We start from the raw sequence: 23207 nt of genomic DNA, 5'->3' as shown, positions 1-23207 counted from the left end.
GTTTTATCTGGTGTATGTAGCATTTTAACTTGGTAACGTGTTAAGGTTTAAGTCCAAGTTTATTGTTTGTTTTGAGGTTAAGATTACTTATCCTTTGTTACTTTGTTTAAGGATAATTAGGGCCCGAGCACCGAGGTGCGGCCACTGAAAGTGGCTGCACCGTAGGTGCAAGGCCCTATTGTTTTTGCTCAGATTATTATTATAGTTTTTCCGTCTTACCGAATTCCTTTTTTCACCAACTTGGCATGCTCTAAAACTCTTGAAATTTGGCAGCTGCGTGTGGAATTGGTAACGCTACTCAGAACCAGAGCTCTGGCCTAGGGTGTGGCTCAGGAGCAGTATAGCGCCACCTAGCGTGTTGTCTGTTGTGGTTGACACATACATACATGAAAATGAACTAAATTTGGTAGACATGTGTGTTTCATTAATCTGAACAACTTTTACATTTAAACGATATAGTGAATCTTAGAAGAATTTGAGATATGATTATGATTATGATTTTTGCACGTCATGTATTTTGAAACACTTCTCCTAGACGGTTTATCGAAATCATGTCATTTAAGCACTAAAATGATCTTGAGGGGTTGCCCGAGAGGAATTGCGACCAGATTTTTGAATTTCAAAAGTATATCGAAATGGCGAAGGTTTGAACCTAGGTGTCTTTTAAAAGGAACAAAAAGTTGGTGTTATAGGCAGAAAACAGTGAATAATTTCGATGAAATTTAATGGAGTATTAGTTAGTGTGTTTGCAGGGACAGTCATATACAAAGTTTTGAATTTGGTGTTGTGTGTGATTTTTAAAAGCGCATTAATGATTGTGGTGGACACAGTTTTAGCTAAAATATTTTGAAGCGAGTTGATGAATAATAATAATCATAATATAGCCGCAAGCGGCGATGGCGGGCCCGAGCACCTGCGGTGCGGAGACCTATGAAATTTCGGAATGTAACAAAGCAACATGTGCGTGTTGGTGGGCATGTGCATGAGCAACACACATGCCCACCAAATTTGGTCAATTTTCCTGAATGTATGTGTCAACCACAACAGACAACACGCTAGGTGGCGCTATAGAGTCCCTAAGCCACACCCTAGGCCAGAGCTCTATCTGTGACTATCGATAGCAATAACGCACAAGCCCACCAAATTTGGTTCATTTTCGTGAATGAGTGTGTCAACCACAACAGACAATGCGCTAGGTGGCGCTATACAGTCTCTAAGACACCCTTGGCCAAAGCGCTGTCTCTGAATAGCTATAGCAATAACACACATGCCCACCAAATTTGGTTCATTTTCCTGAATGTATGCGTCAACAACAACACACAATCTGCTAGGTGGCGCTATAGTCCCTTAGCCACACCCTAGGCCAGAGCTCTGTTTCTGACTAGCGGCAGTAATAACAAACAAGCTCACCAAATTTGATTCATTTTCGTGAATGTATGTCAACCACAACAGGTAACACACTAGGTGGCGCTATAGAGTCCCTAAGCCACACCCTCGGCCAGAGCACTGTCTCTGAATAGCTAGAACAAAACACATGCCCACCAAATTTGGTTCATTTTTGTGAATGTACTGTACGTGTCAACCACAACAGACAATGCGCTAGATGGCGTTATTGAGTCCTTAAGCCACACCCTCGGCCAGAGCTCTGTCTTTGACTAGCAAAAACAATAACACACGAGCCCACCAAATTTGGTTAATTTTCGTGAATGTTTGTGTCAACCACAACAGACAATGCACTAGGTGGCGCTATAGAGTCCCTAAGCCACACCTGAGGCCAGAGCTCTGTCTCTGAATAACTTTAGCAATAACACACATGCCCACCAAATTTGGTTCATTTTCGTCAATGTACGTGTCAACCACAACAGACAATGCTTTAGGTGGCGCTCTAGAGTCCCTAAGCCACACTCTAGGCCAGAGCTCTGTCTCTGACTACCGATAGCAATAACACACAAGCCCACCAAATTTGGTTAACTTTCGTGAATGTTTGTGTCAACCACAACAGACAACGAACTAGGTGGCGCTATAGAGTCTCTACACCACACCCTATGCCAAAACTCTGTCTCTGACTAGCTATAGCAATAACACACAAGTCCACCAAATTTGGCTCATTTTCGTGAATGTTTGTGTCAACCACAACAGATAACATGCTGCTAGGTGGCGCTATAGAGTCCCAAAGCCACACCTTAGGCCAGAGCTCTGTCTCTGACTAGCAGAAGCAATTCCACATGTAGCTTCCAAATTACATCCAATTCATAACCTTTTTTCTGCCTATAACACCAACTTCCTGTTTCTTAATAAAACGCCATAATTCAAACCTTCGCCATTTCGATATACTTTTGAAATTCAAAAATCTGGTCGCAATTCCTCTCGGGCAACCCCTCAAGATCATTTTAGTGCTTATATGACATGATTTCGATACAACGTCTAGGAGAAGTGTTTCAAAATACGTGATGTGCAAAAATCATAATCATAATCATAACTCAAATTCTTCTAAGATTTACTATATCGTTTAAATGTAACAGTTGTTCAGATTAATACAACACATATGCCCACCAAATTTGGTTCATTTTCGTGCATGTATGTGTCAAACACAACAGAAACCGCGCTAGGTGGCGCTATAGAGTCCCTGAGCCACACCCTAGGCCAAAGCTCTGTCTCTGAGTTTCGATTGCAATTCTACAAATGGCTGCCAAATTACAAGAGTTTTAGAGCATGACAAGTTGGTGAAAAAAAAAAAACAGGTAAGACGGAAGAAGAAGAAGAAGAAAAATAATAATAAATATAGCCGCAAGCGGCGATGGCGGGCCCGAGCACCTGCGGTGCGGAGACATGTGACATTTCGGAATCTAACAAAGCAACATGTGCGTGTTGGTGGGCATGTGCATGAGCAACACACATGCCCACCAAATTTGGTCAATTTTCCTGAATGTATGTGTCAACCACAACAGACAACACGCTAGGTGGCGCTATAGAGTCCCTAAGCCACACCCCAGGCCAGAGCTCTATCTCTGACTATCGATAGCAATTACGCACAAGCCCACCAAATTTGGTTCATTTTCGTGAATGTGTGTCAAACACAACAGACAATGCGCTAGGTGGCGTTATACAGTCCCTAAGACACCCTTGGCCAGATCGCTGTCTCTGAATAGCTATAGCAATAACACACATGCCCACCAAATTTGGTTCATTTTCGTGAATGTATGTGTCAACCACAACAGACAATGCGCTAGGTGGGCTCTAGAGTCCCTAAGCCACACTCTAAGCCAAAGCTCTGTCTCTGACTAGTGGTAGCACTAACACCAGATAACCAGTGTGTTGATTGGTGTACTGTAAATCATGCATCTGTAAGGCTTACATCAATATCTTTGCTTCAGATCATTGAATTCATAAAACCTGTTGCTGTATTTAATGTGTGTGTGTGTCTTGATGTAAACAAAACATAACTAAGTCATGATTGTTTGACTTTTCTGTATTCTGGTTATTACATGCTATTCCAACCAAGCATTTTTGTGAGGATAAGAACTTGGGTCTGGCTTAGTCAGTCCCCAATTCAATCACTAAAAATGACTTAACCTGAATAAAATCATCATACACATGACTTTTTCTTTACCTTTTACTTTACATCACACTGTCATTCTTGACCGACTCATGGCAAATCTGGCCATTCATTTTCATGTGGATCAAGGAAGGGAGAGAGAGTGTGTGTGTATATGTGTGTGTGTGTGTGTGTGTGTGTGTGTGTGTCTGTGTGGAAAGAACGGGGGAGGGGGAACAATGCATCTGAGAGAGAGAGAGAGAGAGAGAGAGAGAGAGAGAGAGAGAGAGACAGAGGGGGTAGAGACAAATGGATCAATAGAATATACACTTTTTGATCCTGTGAGAGAAATTAATTTCTCTGCATGTAACCCAATTTAACCGAATTAGTGAACACACACAGCACACAGTGAACACACAGTGAGGTGAATCACACACTGACCAGCGGTGCTGGGAGAGCAGTGAGAGGTTGTGTGTGTGTGTGTGTGTGTGTGTGTGTGTGTGTGTGTGTGTGTGTGTGTGTGTGTGTGTGTGTGTGTGTGTGTGTGTGTGTGTGTGTGTGTGTGTGTGTGTGTGTGTGTGTGTGTGTGTGTTTGTGTGTGTGTGTGTGTGTGTGAGTGAGTGAGTGAGGAGAGTGTGTGTGTGTGAGTGAGAGTGTGTGTGTGTGTGTGAGTGAGTGATTGAGTGACCAGGAGTCCCATTTGGGTCACGGACCGCAGGTGCTTGGGCCCATCAATGCCCCTTGCGGCCTTTTTGTGTCTTAAAAGACACCCCAATTCAAACATTCACCATTTCAATATACTTCACAATTCCTCTTGGGCAACCCCTCAAGATCATTTTACTGCTGATATGATATGGTTCGATAAACCGTCTAAGTGTTTCAAAATACATGACTTTACTGTATTCTGGTTATTACATGCCATTCCAACCAAGCATTTTTACGAGGATTAGAACTTCGGTCTGACTTAGTCACTCCCCAATTCAATCACAAAAATGACTTAACCTGAGTAAAATCTTCATACACATGATCTTTTCTTTACCTTTTACTTTGCATCACACTGTCATTCTTGACTCTGTGTGTGTGTGTGTGTGTGTGTGTGTGTGTGTCTGTGTCTGTGTCTGTGTCTGAGTCTCTGTGTAGCAAGCGGGGGAGGTTAGAGAGACATCCAGCTGGGAGAGAGGGGGGTCATGGGGCTAAGACAGTAGTTCTGTGTGTAACACGCGCGGGCAGAAAGGAGCGGATAGGAGAGACCATAGTCATATGAAAACCTGAATAACTCACTTTCTGTTAATGTGGCTAACGCCAAAATTTCAGCATAGGTTCATATGAGTATTAATATTTGTAAACTCACTTCATAATATTTTAGGTAAAACTATGTGTCAACCACGATCATTAATACACTATTGAGTGACAGAATTAATGCCACATCAAAACTTGTATATGACTGTGACTACAAACACACTAACTAATACTCCACTTAATTTGATCCAAATTAGTCACTGTTTTCTGCCTATAACGCCAACTTCCTGTTTCTTTTACAAGACGCCTGGATTCAAACCTTCGCCATTTCAATATACTTTTGAAATTCAAAAATCTGGTCGCAATTTCTCTTGGGCAACCCCTCAAGATCATTTTACTGCTGAAATGACATAGTTTCGATAAACCGTCTAGGAGAAGTATTTCAAAATACATGATGTGCAAAAATCAGAAAATCTCACATAATTCAAATTCTTTTAATATTCACTATATAGTTTAAATGTAAAACTTGTTCAGAATAATACAACACACATGTCCACCAAATTTGGTTCATTTCCGTGAATGTATGCGTCAACCACAGTAGACGGCGCGCTAGGTGGCGCTATACAGTCCCTGAGCCACACCCTAGGCCAAACCTTTGTCTCTAAGTACAGTTAACAATTCCACATCTAGATGCCAAATTACAAGAGTTTTAGTGCATGTCAAGTTGGTGAAAAAGGGCGAAAAAGTTAAGAGTAAGAGGAATAGAAGTATAATAATAATAATAAATATAGCCGCAAGCGGCGATGGCGGGCCCGAGCACCTGCGGTGCGGAGACCTGTGACATTTCGGAATCTAACAAAGCAACATGAGGCGTGTTGGTGGGCATGTGCATGAGCAACACACATGGCCACCAAATTTGGTCAATTTTCTTGAATGTATGTGTCAACCACAACAGACAACGCGCTAGGTGGCGCTATAGAGTCCCTAAGCCACACCCTAGGCCAGAGCTGTTTTTCACTAGCGGCAGTAATAACACACAAGCTCATGAAATTTGATTCATTTTTGTGAATGTAAATGTCAACCCAAAACGGCTAACACGCTAGGTGGCGCTATAGAGTCCCTAAGCCACACCCTCAATAGCGATCGCAATAACACATGTGTCCACCAAATTTGGTTCATTTTCGTGAATGTATGTTTCAACCACAACAGACAACGCACTAGGTGGCGCTATAGAGTCCCTAAGCCACACCCTAGGCCAAAGCTCTGTCTCTGACTAGCGATAGCAATAACACATAAGTCCACCAAATTTGGTTCATTTTCATGAATGTTTGTGTCAACCACAACAGATAACGTACTACTAGGTGGCGCTATAGAGTCCCTAAGCCACACCCTAGGCCAGAGCTCTGTCTCTGACTAGCGATAGCAATAACACATAAGTCCACCAAATTTGGTTCATTTTCGTGAATGTTTGTGTCAACCACAACAGATAACGTGCTACTAGGTGGCGCTATAGAGTCCCTAAGCCACACCTTAGGCCAGAGCTCTGTCTCTGACTAGCGATAGCAAAAACACATAAATCCACCAAATTTGGTTCATTTTCGTGAATGTTTGTGTCAACCACAACAGATAACGTGCTACTAGGTGGCGCTATAGAGTCCCGAAGCCACACCTTAGGCCAGAGCTCTGTCTCTGACTAGCGATAGCAAAAACACATAAATCCACCAAATTTGGTTCATTTTCGTGAATGTTTGTGTCAACCACAACAGATAACGTGCTACTAGGTGGCGCTATAGAGTCCCGAAGCCACACCTTAGGCCAGAGCTCTGTCCCTGACTAGCAGAAGCAATTCCACATGTAGCTGCCAAATTACATCCAATTTATAACCTATTTTCTGCTTATAACACCAACTTCCTGTTTCGTAATAAGACGCCATAATTCAAACCTTCGCCATTTCGATATGCTTCGAAAATTCAAAAATCTGTTCACAATTCCTCTCGGGCAAACCCTCAAGATCCTTTTACTGCTCATATGACATGATTTCGATAAACCGTCTAGGATAAGTGTTTCAAAATACATGATGTGCAAAAATCATAATCATAATCATAACTCAAATTTGTTTAAGATTCACTATGTAGTGTAAATGTAAAAGTTGTTTAGATTTATACAACACATCTGCCTACCAAATTTGGTTCATTTTCATGCATGCACATGTCAACCACAACAGACAGCGCGATAGGTGGTGCTATAGACCCCCTGAGCCACACCCTAGGCCAGGGCTCTGTCTCTCAGTATCAAATGCAATTCTACATATGCCTGCCAAATTACAAGAGTTTTGGAGCATGCCAAGTCGGTGAAACGGCCAAACGGGCTAAGACGAAGAGAGAATAATAATATTGTGTGTGTGTGTGTGTGAGTGTGTGAGTGAGTGAGTGAGTGAGTGAGTGAGTGACCAGGAGTCCCTAAGCCACACGCTAGGCCAGGGCTCTGTCTCAGACTAGAGGTGGCAACACACAAGGCAAAGACAAATTTTTATGAGGATTAGAACTTGGGTCTTACTCAGTCAGTCCCCAATTCAATCACAAAAATGACTTAACCTGAATAAAATCTTTATACACATGATCTTTTTTTTACCTTTTACTTTGCATCACACTGTCATTCTTGACTCTGTGTGTGTGTGTGTGTGTGTGTGTCTGTGTCTGTGTCTGTGTCTCTGTGTGGAGAGCGGGGGAGGAGAGAGAGACATCCAGCTGGGAGAGAGGGGAAAGTGTGAATAACTGTGGGGGGAAGGAAAGAAACAAGGAGGGGGAGAGTGGGTGAGCCACAGTGAGGGAGCGGCTAGGTAGTTCTGTGTGTAACACGCGCGGGCAGCAAGGAGCGGATAGGAGAGACCATAGTCATATGAAAACCTAAATAACTCACTTTCTGTTAATGTGCTTTACGTCGAAATTGCAGCATAGGTTGATATGATTATCATTATTCATCAACTCGCTTCAAAATATTTTAGCTAAAACTGTGTCCACCACAATCATTAATGCGCTTTTAAAAATCACAAACAACACCAAATTCAAAACTTTGTATATGACTGTCACTACAAACACACTAACTAATACTCCATCAAATTTCATCCAAATTAGTCACTGTTTTCTGCCTATAACACCAACTTTTTGTTCCTTTTATAAGACACCTAGGTTCAAACCTTCGCCATTTCGATATACTTTTGAAATTCAAAAATCTGTTCGCAATTTCTCTTGGGCAACCCCTCAAGATCATTTTACTGCTAAAATGACATGATTTCGACAAACCGTCTAGGAGAAGTGTTTCAAAATACATGATGTGCAAAAATCAGAAAATCTCACATAATTCAAATTCTTTTAATATTTACTATATTGTTTCAATGTAAAAGTTGTTCGGATTAATACAACACACATGCCCACCAAATTTGGTTCATTTTCGTGCATGTGTGTGTCAAACACAACAGACAGCGCGGTAGGTGGCGCTATAGACCCCCTGAGCCACGCCCTAGGCCAGGGCTCTGTCTCTGAGTATCAAATGCAATTCTACATATGCCTGCCAATTTACAAGAGTTTTGGAGCATGCCAAGTTGGTGAAACGGCCAAACGGGCTAAGAGGAAGAGAGAATAATAATAATAATAATAATAATAATCTGAGCAAAAACAATAGGGCCTTGCACCTACGGTGCAGCCACTTTCAGTGGCCGCACCTCGGTGCTCGGGCCCTAAATATAGCCGCAAGCGGCGATGGCGGGCCCGAGCACCAGCGGTGCGGAGACCTGTGAGATTTCGGAATCTAACAAAACAACATGTGCGTGTTGGTGGGCATGTGCATGACCAACACACATGCCCACCAAATTTGGTCAATTTTCCTGAATGTATGTGTCAGCCACAACAGACAATATGCTAGGTAGCGCTATAGAGTCCCTAAGCCACACCCTAGGCCAGAGCTCTATCTCTGACTATCGATAGCAATAACGCTAGACAGACACAGACAGAGAGGGTAGAGACAAATGGATCAATAGAATAGAATATACACTTTTTTGATCCCGTGAGGGAAATTTATTTCTCTGCATGTAACCCAATTTAACCAAATTAGTGAACACACACAGCACACAGTGAACACACAGTGAGGTGAATCACACACTGACCCAGAGCAGTGAGCTGCCTGCCCAACCAGCGGTGCTGGGGGAGCAGTGAGGGGTTAGGTGCCTTGCTCAAGGGCACTTTAGTGGTGGACTGGTTGGGGATTGAACCGGCAACCTTCCAGGTACAAGCCCCAAGCCCTAACCAGTAGGCCACGGCTGCCCAGAGGGAAGGAGGGAGGGAGGAAAGAGGGAGGGAGTGTGTGTGTGTGTGTGTGTGTGTGTGTGTGTGTGTGTGTGTGTGTGTGTGTGTGTGTGTGTGTGTGTGTGTGTGTGTGTGTGTGTGTGTGTGTGTGTGTGTGTGTGTGTGTGTGCGTCTGTTTGTGTGTGTGTGTGTGTGTGTGCGCACGCACGTTTGGCGTGAGAGAGAGAGAGAATGACGGGGGAGGGGTGAGAGAGTGTCTGTGAGTCTGTGTAGAGAATTAGCAGGGGACGAGAGAGACATGCAGCTGAGAGAGAGAGCACCTACTCCTGCTCAGCTAAATGGATGGAGTATAAGACACATGCAAACACAAATAAACCTAAATACTCACTTACTGTGAACATGGCTAAAGTCAAAATTTCAAAATTGCAGCATAGGTTGATATGATTATAATTATTCGTCAACTCGCTTCAAAATATTTTAGCTAAAACTGTGTCCACCACAATCATTAATGCACTTTTAAAAAACACAAACAACACCAAATTCAAAACTTTGCATATGACTGTCACTACAAACACACTAACTAATACTCCATCAAATTTCCTCCAAATTAGTCACTGTTTTCTACCTATAACACCAACTTTCTGTTTCTTTTACAAGACACCTAGATTCAAACCTTCGCCATTTCAATATACTTTTGTATACTTTTTAATATACTATACTCAGAGCAGTGAGCTGCCTGCCCAACCAGCGGCGCTCAGGGAGCAGTCAGGGGTTAGGTGCCTTGCTCAAGGGCACTTCAGCTGTGGACTGGTCAGGGATCGAACCGGCAATCCTCCAGCTACAAGCCCCAAGCCCTAACCAGTAGGCCACGGTTGCCCAAAGGGGGTGTGTGTGTGTGTGTGTGTGTGTGTGTGTGTGTGTGTGTGTGTGTGTGTGTGTGTGTGTGTGTGTGTGTGTGTGTGTGTGTGTGTGTGTGTGTGTGTGTGTGTGTGTGTGTGTGTGTGTGTGTGTGTGTGTGTCTGTGTCTGTCTCTCTCTCTCTCTGTGTCTCTAGAAAGCCGTGCGTGTGTCAATGTGTGTGTGTTAGTTAGGGAGGACCCGAGAAGGGGGGTGACAGTGTGCGTGCGTGTGTCTGTTAGTTGCAACAGAGAGAGAGGCAGAGAAGGACAGAGAGGAGGGGCTGTGTAATTGGGCAAATATGAAATTAAAAATAACTCACTTTCTGTTAACATGGTTAAAATCAAAATTGCAGCATAGCTTGATATGATTATAATCATTCATCAACTCGCTTCAAAATATTTTAGCTAAAACTGTATCCACCACAATCATTAATGCGCTTTTAAAAATCACAAACAACACCAAATTCAAAACTTTGTATATGACTGTCACTACAAACACACTAACTAATACTCCATCAAATTTCATCCAAATTAGTCACTGTTTTCTGCCTATAACACCAACTTTTTGTTTATTTTATAAGACACCTAGATTCAAACCTTCGCCATTTCAATATACTTTTGAAATTCAAAAATCTGGTCGCAATTCCTCTCGGGCAACCCCTCAAGATCATTTTACTGCTGAAAGGACATGATTTCGATAAACCGTCTAGGAGAAGTGTTTCAAAATACGTGATGTGCAAAAATCATAATCATAATCATAACTCAAATTCCTCTAAGATTTACTATATCATTTAAATGTAAAAGTTGTTCAGATTAGTACAACACATATGCCCACCAAATTTGGTTCATTTTCGTGCATGTATGTGTCAAACACAACAGAAACCGCGCTAGGTGGCGCTATAGAGTCCCTGAGCCACACCCTAGGCCAAAGCTCTGTCTCTGAGTTTCGATTGCAATTCTACAAATGGCTGCCAAATTACAAGAGTTTTAGAGCATGCCAAGTTGGTGAAAAAAAAAAAACAGGTAAGACGGAAAAAGAATAATAATAATAAATATAGCCGCAAGCGGCGATGGCGGGCCCGAGCACCTGCGGTGCGGAGACCTGTGACATTTCGGAATCTAACGAAGCAACATGTGCATGTCGGTGGGCATGTGCATGAGCAACACACATGCCCACCAAATTTGGTCAATTTTCTTGAATGTATGTGTCAACCACAACAGACAACACGCTAAGTGGCGCTATAGAGTCCCTAAGCCACACCTTAGGCCAAAGCTCTTTCTCTGACTATCGATAGCAATAACGCACAAGCCCACCAAATTTGGTTCATTTTCGTGAATGTGTGTGTCAACCGCAACAGACAATGCGCTAGATGGCCATTCATTTTCAGGTGGTTCAAGGAAGGGAGAGAGTGTGTGTGTGTGTGTGTGTGTGTGTGTGTGTGTGTTTGTGTCTGTGTGGAAAGAATGGGGGAGGGAGAAAAATGCGGGAGAGAGAGAGAGAGAGAGAGAGAGAGAGAGAGAGAGAGAGAGAGAGAGAGAGAGAGAGAGAGAGAGAGAGAGAGACAGACAGACAGACAGACAGACAGACAGACAGACAGACAGACAGACAGACAGACAGGGTAGAGACAAATGGAGCCATACAGTACAAAAAAATAGCGCACTCCGGGAGCAGTGAGGGGCTAGGTGCCTTGCTCAAGGGCACTTCAGCTGTGGACTAGTCGGGGATCGAACCGACAACCCTCCAGTTACAAGCCCCAAGCCCTAACCAGTAGGCCACGGCTGCCCCAAGTGTGTGTGTGTGTGTGTGTGTGTGTGTGTGTGTGTGTGTGTGTGTGTGTGTGTGTGTGTGTGTGTGTGTGTGTGTGTGTGTGTGTGTGTGTGTGTGTGTGTGTGTGTGTGTGTGTGTGTGTGTGTGTGTGTGTGTGTGTGTGTGTGTGTGTGTGTGTGTGTGTGTGTGTGTGTGTGTGTGTGTGTGTGTGTGTGTGTGTGTGTGTGACCAGGAGTCCCTAAGCCACACGCTAGGCCAGGGCTCTGTCTCAGACTAGAGGTGGCAACACACAAAGCCACCACATTTTTATGAGGATTAGAACTTGGGTCTTACTCAGTCAGTCCCCAATTCAATCACAAAAATGACTTAACCTGAATAAAATCTTTATACACATGATCTTTTTTTACCTTTTACTTTGCATCACACTGTCATTCTTGACTCTGTGTGTGTGTGTGTGTGTGTGTCTGTGTCTGTGTCTGTGTCTGTGTCTCTGTGTGGAGAGCGGGGGAGGAGAGAGAGACATCCAGCTGGGAGAGAGGGGAAAGTGTGAATAACTGTGGGGGGAAGGAAAGAGACAAGGAGGTGGAGAGTGGGTGAGCCACAGTGAGGGAGCAGCTAGGTAGTTCTGTGTGTAACACGCGCGGGCAGCAAGGAGCGGATAGGAGAGACCATAGTCATATGAAAACCTAAATAACTCACTTTCTGTTAATGTGGTTTACGTCGAAATTGCAGCATAGGTTGATATGATTATTATTATTCATCAACTCGCTTCAAAATATTTTAGCTAAAACTGTGTCCACCACAATCATTAATGCGCTTTTAAAAATCACAAACAACACCAAATTCAAAACTTTGTATATGACTGTCACTACAAACACACTAACTAATACTCCATCAAATTTCATCCAAATTAGTCACTGTTTTCTGCCTATAACACCAACTTTTTGTTTCTTTTATAAGACACCTAGATTCAAACCTTCGCCATTTCGATATACTTTTGAAATTCAAAAATCTGGTCGCAATTCCTCTCGGGCAACCCCTCAAGATCATTTTAGTGCTTATATGACATGATTTCGATAAACCGTCTAGGAGAAGTGTTTCAAAATACATGATGTGCAAAATTCATAATCATAACCATAACTCAAATTCTTCGAATATTTACTATAGAGTGTAAATGTAAAAATTGTTTAGATTAATACAACACATGTGCCCACCAAATCTGGGCCATTTTCGTGAATGCATGTGTCAACCAAAACAGACAGCGTGATAGGTGGCGCTATAGAGTCCCTGAGCCACGCCCAAGGCCAAAGCTCTGTCTCTGAGTTTCGATTGCAATTCTACAAATGGCTGCCAAATTACAAGAGTTTTAGAGCATGCCAAGTTGGTGAAAAAAAAAAAACAGGTAAGACGGAAAAAGAATAATAATAATAATAATAATAATAATAATAATCTGAGCAGAAACAATAGGGCCTTGCACCTACGGTGCAGCCACTTTCAGTGGCCGCACCTCGGTGCTCGGGCCCTAATAATAATAATCTGAGCAGAAACAATAGGGCCTTGCACCTACGGTGCAGCCACTTTCAGTGGCCGCACCTCGGTGCTCGGGCCCTAATAATCTGAGCAAAAACAATAGGGCCTTGCACCTACGGTGCAGCCACTTTCAGTGGCCGCACCTCGGTGCTCGGGCCCTAATAATAATCTGAGCAAAAACAATAGGGCCTTGCACCTACGGTGCAGCCACTTTCAGTGGCCGCACCTCGGTGCTCGGGCCCTAATTAACCTATGCTGCAATTTTGACTTTAACCACATTAACAGAAAGTGAGTTATTTAGGTTTTCTTATGAGGATAACTCTGTGTTACGATCTTTCCTCATCCGCGCCTTCATGTTGGTCCTGTTACACACACAGAACCACATTTAACCGCACACACATTACACACGCGCAAGCTTTCCAGAGAGTTACGCACACACACAGCCTCCCCCTTGACCCCTCTGCCTCCCTCCCTCTCTCTCTTTCTATCTTAGCCCCCCCCCTCATTTGCATACCGATCCCCCACACACTCTCTCACCCATCCCCCATGCTTCTCTGGTGGTGGTAAGAAGGCCAACAGATGATAACCCAACTTGAGGATGAGAGAAGGCACCACAGTCCTGCAACTTATTTGCCATGTGTGTGTGTGACAACACCTTGGTTAATAGATCTTAAACTTTCCTTAATATTAGACAATGATTAAAGAAGGCTTAAGAACGCTCTGTCGGTTTGTCTGTTGTGGTTGACACATACATTCACAAAAATGAACCAAATTTGGTGGGCATATGTGTTATTGCTATCTCTAGTCAGAGACAGAGCTCTGGCCTAGGGTGTGGCTAAGGGACTCTATAGCGCCACCTAGCGCATTGCCTGTTGTGGTTGACACATACATTCACAAAAATGAACCAAATTTGGTGGGCTTGTGTGTTATTGCTGCCGCTAGATAAAAACAGAGCTCTGGCCTTGGGTGTGGCTTAGAGACTCTATAGCGCCACCTAGCACATTGCCTGTTGTGGTTGACACGTACATTCACGAAAATCAACCAAATTTGATGGGCTTGTGTGTTATTCCTATTGCTAGTCAGAGACAGAGCTCTGGCCAAAGGTCTGACTTAGGGACTCTATAACGCCACCTAGAGCATTGTTTGTTGTGGTTGACACAAACATTCACAAAAATGAACCACATTTGGTGGGCTTGAGTGTTATTGCTGCCGCTAGATAAAGACAGAGCTCTGGCCTCGGGTGTGGCTTAGGGACTCCATAGCGCCACCTAGCGCATTGTCTGTTGTGGTTGACACGTACATTCACGAAAATGAACCAAATTTGGTGGGCATATCTTTTGCTATAGCTATTCAGAGACAGAGCTCTGGCCGAGGGTGTGGCTTAGGGACTCTATAACGCCACCTAGTTTGTTACCTGTTGTGGTTGACATATACATTCACGAAAATGAATCAAATTTGGTGAGCTTGTGTGTTATTACTGCCGCAAGTCAGAAACAGAGCTCTGGCCTAGGGTGTGGCTTAGGGACTCTATAGCGCCACTTAGCGCATTGTCTGTTGTGGTTGATACATTCACGAAAATGAACCACATTTGGTGGGCATGTGTGCTATTGCTACTGCTTGTCAGGGATAGAGCTCTGGCCTTGGGTGTGGCTTTGGGACTCTATAGCGCCACCTAGCACATTGTCTATTATGGTTGACACATTCACGAAAATGAACCACATTTGGTGGGCATGTGTGCTATTGCTACTGCTTGTCAGGGATAGAGCTCTGGCCTAGGGTGAGGCTTAGGGACTCTATAGCGCCACCTAGCACATTGTCTATTATTGTTGACACATCCATACACGACAATTAGGTAGGCTTGTGTGTTATTGCTGCCACTAGTCAGAGGCAGAGCTCTGGCCTTGGGTGTGGCTTTGGGACTCTATAGCGCCACCTAGCTTGTTTTCTGTTGTGGTTGACACATACATTGATGAAAATTAACCAAATTTGGTGGGCATGTGTGTGCTCATGCACATGCAAACCAACAAGTACGTGTTGCTTTGTTAAATTCCGCAAATGTCACGGGTCCGCACCGCAGGTGCTCGGGCCCGCCATCGCCGCTTGCGGCTATATTTAGGGCCCGAGCACCGAGGTGCGGCCACTGAAAGTGGCTGCACCGTAGGTGCAAGGCCCTATTGTTTTTGCTCAGATTATTAGGGCCCGAGCACCGAGGTGCGGCCACTGAAAGTGGCTGCACCGTAGGTGCAAGGCCCTATTGTTTTTGCTCAGATTATTCTTCTTATTATTATTATAGTATAATTATCTTACCAGTAACATTTTTCACCAACTTGGCATGCTCTAAAACTCTTGCAATTTAGCTGGCATATGTAGAATTGCATTTGATACTCAGACACAGAGCTGTGGCCTAGGGTGTGGCTCAGGGACTCTATAGCGCCACCTAGCGCGCCGTCTACTGTGGTTGACACATACATTCACGGAAATGAACCAAATTTGGTGGACATGTGTGTTGTATTATTCTGAACAAGTTTTACATTCAAACTATATAGTGAATCTTAGAAGAATTTGAGTTATGATTATGATTATGATTTTTGCACATCATGTATTTTGAAATACTTCTCCTAGACGGTTTATCGAAATCATGTCATATAAGCACTAAAATGATCTTGAGGGGTTGTCCGAGAGGAATTGCGACCAGATTTTTGAATTTTTGAAGTATATTGAAATGGCGAAGGTTTGAATTATGGCGTTTTATTAAGAAACAGGAAGTTGGTGTTATAGGCAGAAAAAAGGTTAGGAATTGTATGTAATTTGGCAGCTACATGTGGAATTGCTTCTGCTAGTCAGAGACAGGGCTCTGGCCTAAGGTGTGGCTTAGGGACTCTATAGCGCCACCTAGCAGCACGTTATCTGTTGTGGTTGACACAAACCTTCACGAAAATGAACCAAATTTGGTGGACTTGTGTGTTATTGCTGTGGCTAGTCAGAGACAGAGCTTTGGCCTAGGGTGTGGCATAGGGACTCTATAGCGCCACCTAGCAGCACGTAATCTGTTGTGGTTGACACAAACATTCACGAAAATGAACCAAATTTGGTGGGCATGTGTGTTATTGATATTGCTAGTCAGAGACAGAGCTCTAGCCAAGGGTGTGGCTTAGGGAATCTATAGCGCCACCTAGCAGCACGTTATCTGTTGTGGTTGACACATACATTCACGAAAATGAACCAAATTTGGTGGGCTTGTGTGTTATTGCTATTGCTAGTCAGAGACAGAGCTCTAGCCAAGGGTGTGGCCTAGGGACTCTATAGCGCCACCTAGCATATAGGCTGTTGTAGTTGTCACATACATTCACGAAAATTAATCAAATGTGGTGGGCTTGTGTGTTATTGCTACCACTAGTCAGAGACAGAGCTCTGGCCTAGAGTGTGGCTTAGGGACTCTAGAGCGCCACCTAGTGCATTGTCTGTTGTGGTTGACACATACATTCACGAAAATGAACCAAATTTGGTGGGCATGTGTGTTATTGCTATTGCTAGTCAGAGACAGAGCTCTAGCCAAGGGTGTGGCTTAGGGACTCTATAGCACCACCTAGCATATAGGCTGTTGTAGTTGTCACATACATTCACGAAAATTAATCAAATGTGGTGGGCTTGTGTGTTATTGCTACCACTAGTCAGAGACAGAGCTCTGGCCTAGAGTGTGGCTTAGGGACTCTAGAGCGCCACCTAGCGCATTGTCTGTTGTGGTTGACACATACATTCACGAAAATGAACCAAATTTGGTGGGCATGTGTGTTATTGCTATAGCTATTCAGAGACAGCGCTCTGGCCAAGGGTGTCTTAGGGACTGTATAGCGCCCCCTAGCGCATTGTCTGTTGTGGTTGACACACACATTCAGGAAAATGAACCAAATTTGGTGGGCTTGTGCGTTATTGCTATCGATAGTCAGAGATAGAGCTCTGGCCTAGGGTGTGGCTTAGGGACTCTATAGTGCCACCTAGCGCATTGTCTGTTGTGGTTGACACGTACATTCACGAAAATGAACAAAATTTGGAGGGCATGTGTTTTGCTATAGCTATTCAGAGACAGAGCTCTGGCCGAGGGTGTGGCTTAGGGACTCTATAGCGCCACCTAGTGTGTTACTTGTTGTGGTTGACACATACATTCATGAAAATGAATCAAATTTGGTGAGCTTGTGTGTTATTACTGCCGCAAGTCAGAAACAGAGCTCTGGCCTAGGGTGTGGCTTAGGAACTCTATAGCGCCACCTATCACATTGTCTGTTGTGGTTGATACATCCAAAAAAATAAACCACATTTGGTGGGCATGTGTGCTATTGCTACTGCTTGTCAGGGATAGAGCTCTGGCCTAGGGTGAGGCTTAGGGACTCTATAGCGCCACCTAGCACATTGTCTATTATGGTTGACACATTCACGAAAATGAACCACATTTGGTGGGCATGTGTGCTATTGCTACTGCTTGTCAGGGATAGAGCTCTGGCCTAGGGTGAGGCTTAGGGACTCTATAGCGCCACCTAGCACATTGTCTATTATTGTTGACACATACACAACAATTAGGTACGCTTGTGTGTTATTGCTGCCACTAGTCAGAGACAGAGCTCTGGCCTTGGGTGTGGCTTTGGGACTCTATAGCGCCACCTAGCTTGTTTTCTGTTGTGGTTGACACATACATTGATGAAAATGAACCAAATTTGGTGGGCATGTGTGTTGCTCATGCACATGCCCACCAACAAGTATGTGTTGCTTTGTTAGATTCCGCAAATGTCACGGGTCCGCACCGCAGGTGCTCGGGCCCGCCATCGCCGCTTGCGGCTATATTTATTATTATTATTTTTCTTCTTCTTCTTCTTCCGTCTTACCTGTTTTTTTTTTTACACCAACTTGGCATGCTCTAAAACTCTTGTAATTTGGCAGCCATTTGTAGAATTGCAATCGAAACTCAGAGACAGAGCTTTGGCCTAGGGTGTGGCTCAGGGACTCTATAGCGCCACCTAGCGCGGTTTCTGTTGTGGTTGACACATACATTCACGGAAATGAACCAAATTTGGTGGACATGTGTGTTGTATGAATCTGAACAAGTTTTACATTTAAACAATATAGTAAATCTTAGAAGAATTTGAGTTATGATTATGATTATGATTTTTGCACATCATGTATTTTGAAACACTTCTCCTAGACGGTTTATCGAAATCATGTCATATAAGCACTAAAATGATCTTGAGGGGTTGCCCGAGAGGAATTGCGACCAGATTTTTGAATTTCAAAAGTATATCGAAATGGCGAAGGTTTGAATTATGGCGTTTTATTAAGAAACAGGAAGTTGGTGTTATAGGCAGAAAAAAGGTTAGGAATTGTATGTAATTTGGCAGCTACATGTGGAATTGCTTCTGCTAGTCAGAGACAGGGCTCTGGCCTAAGGTGTGGCTTTGGGACTCTATAGCGCCACCTAGCAGCACGTTATCTGTTGTGGTTGACACAAACATTCACGAAAATGAACCAAATTTGGTGGACTTGTGTGTTATTGCTGTGGCTAGTCAGAGACAGAGCTCTAGCCAATGGTGTGGCTTAGGGACTCTATAGCGCCACCTAGCATATAGGCTGTTGTAGTTGTCACATACATTCACGAAAATTAATCAAATGTGGTGGGCTTGTGTGTTATTGCTACCACTAGTCAGAGACAGAGCTCTGGCCTAGAGTGTGGCTTAGGGACTCTAGAGCGCCACCTAGCGCATTGTCTGTTGTGGTTGACACATACATTCACGAAAATGAACCAAATTTGGTGGGCATGTGTGTTATTGCTATTGCTAGTCAGAGACAGAGCTCTAGCCAAGGGTGTGGCTTAGGGACTCTATAGCGCCACCTAGCATATAGGCTGTTGTAGTTGTCACATACATTCACGAAAATTAATCAAATGTGGTGGGCTTGTGTGTTATTGCTACCACTAGTCAGAGACAGAGCTCTGGCCTAGAGTGTGGCTTAGGGACTCTAGAGCGCCACCTAGCGCATTGTCTGTTGTGGTTGACACATACATTCACGAAAATGAACCAAATTTGGTGGGCATGTGTGTTATTGCTATAGCTATTCAGAGACAGCGCTCTGGCCAAGGTTGTCTTAGGGAATGTATAGCGCCACCTAGTGCATTGTCTGTTGTGGTTGACACACGCATTCATGAAAATGAACCAAATTTGGTGGGCTTGTGCGTTATTGCTATCGATAGTCAGAGATAGAGCTCTGGCCTAGGGTGTGGCTTAGGGACTCTATAGCGCTACCTAGCATGTTGTCTGTTGTGGCTGACACATACATTCAGGAAACTTGACCGAATTTGGTGGGCATGTGTGTTGCTCATGCACATGCCCACCAACACGCACATGTTGCTTTGTTAGATTCCGAAATCTCACAGGTCTCCGCACCGCAGGTGCTCGGGCCCGCCATCGCCGCTTGCGGCTATATTTACTGATACTTTTACTCTTACCTAAGGCTTAAGGCCTAATAAATGGTTAATTCTCCTCGCTCAGTTTGCATATCTCTAAAAGTTTAGTGTGCCATTTCATTCTCTGCCATAGTTAAACAAAATAGTTATTTGGTAATGTATTAGAGGTACAATACAATCTATGGAGTCAGATTTAACGTGGTGAATTTCCTAATAACATTATCATTTAACTCCACATGGCTACTGATCCATTGTTCTTCACGCATGTAAAGGGAGAACGTCCGATGTGTTTGTGTAGCGCGTTTGGGACTGTTTTTTGCACCCTCTTACAAGTGGCGACCTCGACCGTGAACGTTATGACGGGATGTACCTATATTTCTGAAATTTGGTGAGTAGAAAAACTTCTTAAAGACGTGTAGCAGAAAGCACACGCTTAGGCCTACGCATCAACTCACCTAAAGATTCAGAAACTTTGCTCTCTCCGTTATACGGAAATACGAACATGGACAGATGTAGACACGTGATAATATTTCTTTGTTTAATACATTAAGACAGAAAATGGCTAAAATTGTTGAAACTGAAGACATTACTTCTTACTCTAATGGGATAGAGATATGCAACTGGCGATTTTCCATTGAAATACATGCGTTACAAACAAAAAAACATGCAATGATGGACGGTGTTATCTTGTTACTTCTCATTATTTGCATTTATTCATTATTGAACACCGCGCAGTCATTGAAACCTTTCTCTGATGCGAGATATGTGGCTATCCCCAACAAAGCGATGTCAGAATATGTTGCTTCGTCAGAATTGTCGTTCACAGCCGACTCAAGCAACGACGTCTCTTCTAACACCACTGGAACAGCGCAAACAGACTGCGAAAAGGAGGCTATCCAACACATGGACGCAAACGACCCTAGCATTGTCTGCAACTCATGTGGAAAATCAGAACATGAGATGCAGACATGTTGGTCGACAGGCTTTCGAAAACACCGCCAACGCAGAGTCCAATCATCTAACACCTTTGCTTCTCCTAACAACCCACATGCCTCTGGACCCATCCATTGTTCTAGGTGTTAAGGCGCAAAATTGCTGTGTGTGTGTGTGCTTTCACTGAAGGACAATGTAATGATGCAGACTAACCATTCAAGACCATGGTAAGACAGAGTTTTATATTTGTAAACTGAACATGATAACATTAACCTATACTAATAATAGCACAGATAAGTCCATGCAACAACCTGTAGCATTGTTCTCCCAAGGTGCTCTGATGGGAAATTTGTTAGTCAGATATTCAGACAGTGTTTTAATTTACTTTGAAGATAATGGTATTTGCTAGCTTGTTGTATGCTCATGTATAGTGAGTGTGTAGACTCTGTAAGTGTTGAGGCTTGAAAGCATTTAACTGTGCAGATGCTAGTAGCATGATTATTCTTCACACTTTTTGTTTTTCTTTATACTCACCGGTTAAACCAAATGAACGGTCACTGAACCAAAGAGTATCTGCTGAATGAATGTTAGGTTGGATCTCTCGTGACTAACAAATAATGCCCATAAAAATGTATATTAAAAAAAAAAAAAAAAAAAAAATGGGAAATGCAATGTTGTAGATTGTTGCTTAGTATGACTACCACCTGAAATTTGAATGTCTGTATATGTCTCTGCCAAAAGGAGGCCCATGTGCAGCTGACTGTGTGGCAGACACATCATGCCGACATTCTTATACCAACTAAATGTTAAGTCTATTGTTGAATGTCCAGAAGTGATAAAGCACATACACACACACAAGTACATTTTCTATTAATGATTCAAATTGAAGAATTTTAACTGCTGGGATGAACTAATTTGCTTTCCTTTTAACTTCTATCATTTTATATACATTCTTTGATTATTTGATTTGATTTTCTTGATAGATTTGTATTCAGTATGCAAATAATGCCAGTGACAAAGATGATTTATCTTATGAAACATTTTTTTCAATTTGAGATACACCAGAATGTGTTTAATTCCATTTATTTTAAAATTTGTATATTGGTTTGTTTGTTTTGCTCTTTCTCTCTTTCCTGTCTTTTCCCTATATACATGCCCAACTCATTGAAAAGCAAAAGACTATTGATATTCTAATGTTACAGCAGACAGACGATACTCTCACGATTCTGCTCAACTCCAGATTGCTTTTACACAAAGAAGAATGTTCCACGCTACAGCAATGCTCACCTGATCCTGAGAACTTGTTTCAGACCGGAGAAGCTCGGTCAACTAATGTCAAAACTACTCTGAGAGATTCCTTCGGACACTATGGACAAATATGTGAATATGGATGACCAGCTTTAATTTTTTGACACTTATGAGATAATGACTTCACAGTGTCAATGGGGCGACTGTAAGCTGGTAAATTTTCCATCTGAGAAACATCCCTAAAGTTCAGAACGGGGGAGACGACCTCACAGTTAGACTCCTTTGTGTCCAGGTGATCTATTTGCATTTGAACTGTTCCCATTGTGTGTGTGGCCGGCCATTTGGGAAAAGGCCCTCGGACACACCTCTTCTCCCCCTCTCCATGCCTCTGATGAATTAATGTTGGAAACTGAAATGTATCTGTTTCATGACAAATGATAATACATCCATGTTTGGTCTTGAATTAATACTTGTAATGTGGGCAACAGCCTGATCACGCTTTCATTGCACTCTAATGTATGTATACATAATTGTAGAGTAAGAACTACACGGGAGAACTTCAGGTGGTAGACACACCCACATCCCACCCACAGGGTTGGGGGGTGACCTGCATGATAGTTTAAGGTTGAGAATTTCTCACCTCGCTCTCTTCTCTCACTTTCTCAGCTTTGGGCAAGAGCTCTCTCTTCCTGCTCTGCTCTGGTCTAGGCAAGAGGTCACACTGACCTCTCTGCCCCTCTCTTTCTCTCTCTCTCTCTCCCTGCCTTTCTCTCTCTCTCTCTATCTTTTGATTTCTTTATGGGGTTTGTTATTTTCATTATTTGATATATTGTTTTATCTGGTGTATGTAGCATTTTAACTTGGTAACGTGTTAAGGTTTAAGTCCAAGTTTATTGTTTGTTTTGAGGTTAAGATTACTTATCCTTTGTTACTTTGTTTAAGGATAATTACTGATACTTTTACTCTTACCTAAGGCTTAAGGCCTAATAAATGGTTAATTCTCCTCGCTCAGTTTGCATATCTCTAAAAGTTTAGTGTGCCATTTCATTCTCTGCCATAGTTAAACAAACTAGTTATTTGGTAATGTATTAGAGGTACAATATATCTATGGAGTCAGATTCTTGGTGAAATTCCTAATACAATTGCCATCTAACTTCTCAGATATTTTTACAGTCCAATTCAACCTCATCGAAGCGCCGGACGTAGACAGAACACGTATAAAAGTGGGAAATATATTGTCGTATATTTTGCCCATTTACAAGTGCATTGCTACATCTGAAGCTAGTGTTTCACAGTCATGTCTTCGA

The sequence above is a fragment of the Sardina pilchardus genome, chromosome 1 (genome assembly GCF_963854185.1).
Source record: "Sardina pilchardus chromosome 1, fSarPil1.1, whole genome shotgun sequence".
Taxonomy (NCBI): Eukaryota; Metazoa; Chordata; class Actinopteri; order Clupeiformes; family Clupeidae; genus Sardina; species Sardina pilchardus.
Note: the sequence above shows the minus strand (reverse complement) of the source record.